This window comes from Sceloporus undulatus, chromosome 5, assembly GCF_019175285.1.
Source record: "Sceloporus undulatus isolate JIND9_A2432 ecotype Alabama chromosome 5, SceUnd_v1.1, whole genome shotgun sequence".
NCBI classification, from domain to species: Eukaryota; Metazoa; Chordata; class Lepidosauria; order Squamata; family Phrynosomatidae; genus Sceloporus; species Sceloporus undulatus.
The window spans coordinates 19881777-19889981 of NC_056526.1; the positions used below are offsets into that span (position 1 = coordinate 19881777).

The 8205-nt window shown below is 41.1% G+C and overlaps 1 protein-coding gene across 1 annotated transcript in view; it reads right to left on the reverse strand.

Annotated features, from left to right (window-relative positions):
* The window catches only part of ERC1 (ELKS/RAB6-interacting/CAST family member 1), a 102286-nt gene that overhangs the window by 41992 nt on the left and 52089 nt on the right, over positions 1-8205 (reverse strand). The window lies entirely within an intron of this gene.

Sequence of the window (8205 nt, forward strand, 5' to 3'; positions counted from 1 at the left end):
CATCATCATCATCATCATCATCATCATCATCATCATCATCATCATCATCAGTATCCCGCTCTTTTCCCAGAACTGGGACTCAGAATTGCTCAACAATATTAAAAGAACAATACATAGCATTTTACATGCACAGCAAAATATTGGTCTTTGACCCAAGGAGCTTGCAAGTTAAATATTGAGAGTGAGTAGAAAAGAATGGTAGAGATAAGAATAAATGGAATGAATGTGATTCCTGGACTACAAGTGTGAAAACACAGAAAATACCCAGAAACCTACAATGCATTCTTATCTGAAAGACTCAATAGCTGATGAAGAATTCAGAGAAACAAGAATGGCAGCACCCAAAAGAGTACACCATTCTTAATACATTCTGTACTGCTTATTTTGATACTTCAGAAGACAAAGATTAAAGTAAACTTCATAAGCAGAGCTAAAATACCAAGAAAGGTTCACCAAGACCCTTGAAGGCTCTGTCAGTTTCCAGAATATCCAACTGCACCAATGTCAGAAAGCAGAAGGTGGAAAATAACAGAAGAAATGGCAACAGTTTAATTCAGTCTAGAGAAGATCGCCACCACAAAGAAAAGAACAATCTAAAAGACCATTGTAGAATACAAATGACAACATCAGACCATTCAAGGTACTATAAGAAACCCACTGACCCTTATCAACTTGGCTTTCAGAAAAAGTTCAAGCTGGCTAAATTGGCTGTTAATCCTATTTGACAGTATCAGATTTGTTTCCTATTTGCTGAATTAATTACAAGGCCATCAGTCATGGCAAACTGGCCTCATTCTGAACATTTGGCTCCCTTTGCACAAGCTTCGGAATCTCAGTCAGCAAAAAGAAATTTGATCAATTCTAAACGGAGAAATAAGTCCGGTCAAACAATGAGTAAGCAGCAGCTGTTACTCTAGGTGTTTCATTTACTGACACTTCTCTCAGATTTTCAAGATCCTAGATGGCTATAATCATCATAAATTGAAATAAAGAAACAAGTCAAGAAATTAAAATTTGCTGTGAAAGAAATGTTAGGAAGAATTAGATATAATTATAAGTAATGAACTATCTCAAATTATGAGAAAGGCCACTCTCAGCTATGAAGGCTATATATGCTCCCAGCCACACACTTCAATAGACTCCCACACAATCCAAAGGATGACTCATAAGACAAACTGAAGAGGTATCAAATAAACTTTTTTGAAGACCCCCAACGTCAGTTACTATTTCTAGTAGTTAAGAGTGTTAATCAAATTTCTCATTAAGGCCATACCTATCAAGGCAGAGCATCCATCTAGAACAGGGATGGGTAACCTGTGGCTATCCATGTTTTTGGACTGCAACACCTATTATCTCTCACAGATGACTATGTGGGTTATATCTGCTGGGAGCATCAGTTCATCTGGAGGGCCACACATCATCAATCCCTTATCTGGGCAAATATGACATTAACACCAGCCTCAGTCTTTCCTACAATTACCTCCTAAAGTAAACATTCTTTTAAATTAAGAGCTAAGATGGCTACCCTGAACACTCTGGCCAGCTTCAAGATAGGAGCTCAACCTACAAGTTGCTCAGATTAAGGAGCTAGGGTGGCATAGGCTCAGGTTACTTCTGAGAAATGGCAGAAACCTGGACAACCGAGCAGCTTGCACCAATATCCAATGTCACTTGAAACAGCAAGACCTAAAGTTACAGTACATTCTCTTATCGCCAAGTGCAGTGAGTGACACTGCAGAGCAGCAGATTTTCCATTCTCTTTGTTGGGAATAACTGGGACCTATTTTAAGAGTGTAACAGAAATCATACAGGGAGAAGGATCCAAAATCTAATACCAAGCACCACTTTTAGGTTTTTTAAATCTTTTTTATTAAAATTCCACTTATACTCAATATTTGCTATAGCAAACTAACACATTAAACTACATTCAATCAACATACATAAAAATAAATACTACTTCACCACTGTAGCTACTGGGATATCAAGAATATACTTATTAATTAAATGCAATGCTGATGCTGCACAGGCAGAATTTTCTTCTCCTGCAGCCCCTCCCACCAATAACTGGAGGGTTCCCTGGCATAATGGCAGTAGTTTTGGAGAAATTGATAGAGTGGCAATAGGAAGGGGAATAACCATGTCCTGATTCTGCTAAATTCTTCATTGTAGATGTTCACCACTGGGTCTCTCCTGCAAGTTTCACAGAAAATCCTTTACTCACCTGCTGGCATTCATACTTGTTGCTCTGGTCTTTTCCCAGATCTTTCAAGCCTATCTACCATGGAAAAACATCATTTGATGCCAAACTACCAGTTCATTGCTTCTGGTGGCTCAAATCCTCTGCCCTCCAATTCCTCCCTGAATCTTCTCTTCCTTTTCACTCACCCTGCCTTTTACAACACTAAAATCTGGGGTAGGGAGGAATCTTTTTTGTGCGCTTAACTTTTACATCCAGCAGCTCATTTTAATTTTATATTTTCTCTTCCATGTGCATGTGGTTTCCTTGGCATAAATACTTGGCCATTAGTCCCAATCACTTACTGGCATTCTCACAAAATCATAATGTAAGGAAACAGAATGCTGATATTAGGTGCCAGTTTTATAGACATCAGAAGCAATGCTTTGAGATCATTTAAAAAAAAAATAGGGTAAGTCATTATAGAAAATATATGTTGTTTTAACATTATATTCTGGATTATGTTCACATTAGATACAAAAGAAATCTAGTATGCTTTACCACAACCATTGAATTTATACTTCCATACGCCCTTTATAGCCATGAAACACTCTTTCATATAAAGGGAACAATTGCTCATGTTGTTGCATTTCAAAAGGGTTCCAGATCACAGTTTGATTTGAATTGGTTTGTGTATTGGTATTTCATTATTTCACTATCGTCAACGCCACTGGGACAATACGCTTACAGAAATTTCATCACTGTATTATCACATTTGGCAGAGGTTTACTACTATCTTACTACTCTTAATGAATACTTGTGCAACTTTAACTTACATTTTTTATTCTGGTTTCATTTGATAAGTATTTAGTAAAGCATTACACAAAGGCCACCTTGTTTTCTCCTCAAACCATTGCTGAAAAGGTTATTATGTTACATCTAAGTAAAAGAGCCTAGAGAGCCTAGAAATGGTTGTAGATTGTTGTTAACTAAGATATTAAAGGGCATGTGCCACCAGTATTGTTAGCCAAATTAATGCCATACAAAGATGGCCCTAGTGGTCTCTTCCAACTCTACGATTCTATGATTCTATGAAAGCAATTAGTGTTATGGTATTCTGAGTGAGGATATTATGAATCACAGAGATGCCAAAGAACCACTAAATATAACAAGCCAACAATTATACATTGACAATCAATGTATAACTAAGAAAATATGTACTAATAAAAATTTGCTTAATGAATAGCAATTAATGTTTATAATAATTATGATATATTTTAATTTTGCCAATTAAAACATTTATCACTTGCTAATCACCACTATATTTTGGATGTTACTGTTGTTGTGTGCCTTCGTTTCTGATGTATGGCAACCCTAAGGCGAACCTATCATGGGGTTTTCTTGACAAGATTTGTTCAGAGGAGGTTTGCCACTACCTCCCTCTGAGGCTGAGAGCATGGGACTTGCCCAAGGTCACCCAGTGGGTTTCATAGCCAAAAGGAGAATTGAACCCTGGTCTCTAGAGTCATAGTATAACACTAAAGTCACAATGACACATACTTTGGATACATACCTAGAAAATGAAGAATTACAGTACTGTATTTGATGTATTGGCGCCCTCCTATGGCTGACATATAGTAAGCCAACTAGAAGCAGTAAAATGCTGTTTTCCCATAGGATATTTATGTCTGTACTTGAAAACTTTCCAGAAAAAACGTAAGTTAACTGAAGTTAACTAAAAAGAGGTAGGGAGTTCTGCCCTCCAAGAAGTTCAAACTGAAAACGCATGACCATGCCTAAGAAGTCTATTTATGCTATTTTCTGAACAATCAGTGTGTTGTTGTTGTTGTTGTTGTTGTTGTTGTTGTTGTTGTTATTATTATTATTATTATTAGCATTTACTTTTAGGCTGCAATAATGCTAGTCAACAACATTGCAATCAAAGTAATCGCCAATGGAAGCTTTCCTGTGTGCTTTTAACCACATATAAGGATATATACTGAACACCAAACTACTCCTGTTCTGTTATTCATTGACAAAATTAAAGGGCTCTCAATATCATACAGTTACATGTGGCACAGATACATATTTCTCCTCAAAGATATCCTGTTTTTGGAAGCTGAGCTGCACTCAGATGACATGATGTGTACAATATTCCCATATTCATCATTGAGGAACCAATTAGAAACAAGAATCATGGAAAATAATCCTGAACAACCTATAGACTTGAATCAAACACCAGCTTCAAAACATGTCTTCAGCACTCCGTTTGCCTCAGCTGTCGACAAGTTCTTTAATCATAATTAAGAAACTGGCGATTAGACACATCAAATGTCTGCCTCCAATGTAAATTCCTTTTGCTCCATTCTCTTCACTTTTATCTCACATTGAGTGTTACATGAGCAATGAAATTAGCTATGATTAAATTAGCCAGGATTCTCTTTCCACTAAGATTTCAAACAAAGATTTGAAGCTGTTTATATTAATAGAAAATCTTATTCATTTTGATAATACTTCATATCAGTACAGCTATAAGTAAGCTTAGCAGTTTTGGAGAAAGCAGAATATAGAAATAAACTAACAATTGTTGTTGTTGTTGTTGTTGTTGTGTTCCTTCAAGTAGGTGCTTTCTTGACAAGATTTGTTGTGAGAAGGTTTACCATTGCCTTCCCCTAAAGCTGAGAGTATGTGATTTGCACAAAGTCACCCAGTAGGTTTCATGGGCAAATGGGGAATCGAACCCTGCTCTCCAGAGTCACAGTCCAGCACACAAACCTCTACAGCATGCTGGCTCTCTGACACTTTTTCTACTGGAGAAAACATAACTAGTGTTTGACTTTCCTTCCAGAATCAAACAGGATCAAGTCACAAGCAGTTAATTTTGTGAATGATCACTGTAAGAGGGACAAGCTAGAACAAATGAATGATTACATAGACCCTAGCCTTTCATTCAGCCACAATCAACAGCTCTCATAGCATTACAATATTTGAAAGCTATCCCGCCTTCAGTTCACTCAGTTCCCCAAAATGGATTGGAGAGCTTACCAACCATGCCACAAAACCTTGCCTTGCTCTTATGTAATGCCAGGTCGGTCAAAAACAAGACTTATATCATCTACGACCTTCTCCTAGAAGAGGCATCCGACCTGGCTTGTTTTACCGAGACCTGGTTGGGAGAGGACAGTACAATAACTTGGGGAGGGGAGGTGGGCGAGGGGGTAGAGAGGCCTCACCTTGACCATGATACCTGTCCAGAAAATGGTCCACTTCAAGCGTATGTACCTAAACCTGAAGACCAAGTATAGTTTGGGGATTCTGCTAGTATACCGTCCACCTCGCTGTCTAACAGACTCCCTAACCAAGCTGACACAGCTGGTCTCAGAGTTGCTGTTGGAGTCGCCCAGACTTCTAATTCTGGGCGACTTCAACATCTGAGACCAGTTTATTAAATCTTACAGGTGTGGCTCGGGTGTTCATGGAATCCATGGCAAACATGGGCCTATCCCAATTGGTCAGCGGGCCTACTCATTGTGCAGGTCATACACTCGATGCGGTCTTTAGTATGGAACAGGAATATCTGTGGGTGGAGGTAATAAAAACCTCCCCACGGCCCTGGATGGATCATTTCCTGATCAAGGCTGAACTCAGAGCCACTGTCCATCCCATCGGGGGTGGAGGATCCATTAGAATGGGGTCCGCCCTCGAAGGCTAATGGAACCAATTGGATTCCAGAAAGCCTTGGAGGGTTCATTGGTTGGTAATGTCAGTGATTCTGTCGAAACTTTGGTTAATACCTGGAACAACGATCTTACCAAGGCTATCGACACAATCGCTCCCGAGCATCCTTGCCAGTCTGCTTCAAACTGTCGTCCATGGCATACAGAAGAACTCAGAAAGATGAAGCGGGTTGGACAACGACTAGAGCGCGTCTGGTGAAAAACTCAACTCTCATCTGACAGGACTCGTCATAGGAACTTTCTTTGTTCCTATAGAGAAGCAATACGTGCAGCGCAGAGAGCCTTCTCCTCTGCATGTACTGCATCTGCAGAGTCCCATCCAGCAGAGCTGTTTAGGGTGGTGAGGGAACTGACATAGGTTCCACCTGTGCAGAACCCTTTATTTAACCCGACAACAGCCTGCTCTGATGCATTTAACAACTACTTTTTGCAGATAAAATCTCTCAGATAAGAGCCGACTTGGACGCCGGAGTTATAACAGAATCAACTGATGAGGTGTCTAACAATTCCGTTCATGTGGTTTTACTGGATCAACTTCAATCTGTAAGTACTGATGACATGGACAAGCTCCTTGGTAGTCTGAGGAAAACAACTTGCCCTCTCGACCCTTGCCCTTCGTGGCTGGCCGTCCAGGGGCGAGACGCCTTGAGGACATCATCAATGCGTCACTCAGGGAGGGTCATGTTCCATCTTGTGTGAAGGAAGCGGCAGTTAGGCCGCTCCTGGAAAAACCCTCCCTCGACCCCCTGGATATGAAGAACTACAGGCCGGTCTCTTTACTGCCATTCCTGAGCAAGGTGATCGAGAGAGCGGTTGCTCTTCAACTTCAAGCTGTCTTGGATGAAACCAATTATCTTGATCCATTTTAAACTGGCTTTAGGATGGGATTTGGGGTAGAGACTGCCATGGTTGCTCTGGCTGATGACCTTCGTCTGGGCATCGACAGGGGTAGTGTGACCCTGCTGGTGCTACTGGACCTCTCAGTGGCGTCTGACACTATAGATCATGACACCTTCTTGAATTGCCTGAGAAGGTTAGGAATAGGAGGCACTGTGCTTCAGTGGTTCCGTTCCTTCCTCTTGGGCAGATTCTAGAGGGTGGTACTCAGGGACAGTTGCTCAGCAAGGAAATAGCTTAACTGTGGCATCCCACAAGGCGCCATCCTGTCCCCGATGCTTTTCAACATCTACATGAAGCCGCTGGGAGAGATCATCCGGAGGCATGGGGCGGGGTGTAATCAGTATGCTGATGACAACCAGATATATTTCTCCATGCCTCGGTCCTCAGCTTTGACTTCAGATGGTGTCTCGCTTCTCAATGATTGTCTTAAAGCAGTAATGGATTGGATGAGGGAAAACAAACTGAAGCTGAATCCAGACAAAACGGAGGTACTTACTGTATCGGCTCCGAACCCAGGCATTGGGATACAACCTCCCGTACTAGAAGGGGTCACACTCTCCTCAAAGGACTGTGTTTGCAGTCTGGGGGTGCTCTTAGATTTGTTGCTTCACATGACAAATCAGGTGAATGCAACGGTCAGGAGTGCCTGTTATCAGCTTTGGCTGATACGCCAGCTGCGCCCTTTCCTGGAAGTCAGGGGCCTTGAGACTGTAGTACATGCACTGGTAACCTCACACCTTGATTTCTGCAATGCACTCTACATGTGGCTACCCTTGCGCTTGGTCCGGAAACTTCAATTAGTTCAGAACATGGCAGCCAGATTGGTCTCTGGTACATCAAGAAGAGACCATATAGTAACACCGATCTTAAGATCACTCCACTGGCTGCCCATCAGTTTCCGGGCCCAGTACAAGGTGTTGGTGATCACCTTTAAAACCCTCAATGGCTTGGGTCCAACCTATCTTCGGGACCACCTCCTTCCATATAATCCTCCCCGCACACTTAGATCATCTGGGGAAAATTGTTACAGCCTTGTAAAACAAGGCTGTCTATGACCTCCCAGAGGACCTTCTCAGCTGTTGCTTCCAGACTGTGGAATGGCCTGCCGGACGAGATCCGTCACATTACCACTCTAAATAGCTTTTAAAAAGGTATAAAGACGGATCTCTTCCAGCAGGCCTTTCCTGAATAGTTCTCCAGCTAACAGAAGGAAAATCTAATTGCTGACCTCTGACTTCACCACAGCTATTGTATTGTTTTTAAATATGTTTTATGTTTAAATTCTACATTGTTTAATTGTATTTTAAGGAGTGGGTGGGTTGACGGTTTGGTCAGTATATTTTAATCTTGTAAGCCGCCTCGATTGTATTTTGTAGCGAGGCGGGATATAAA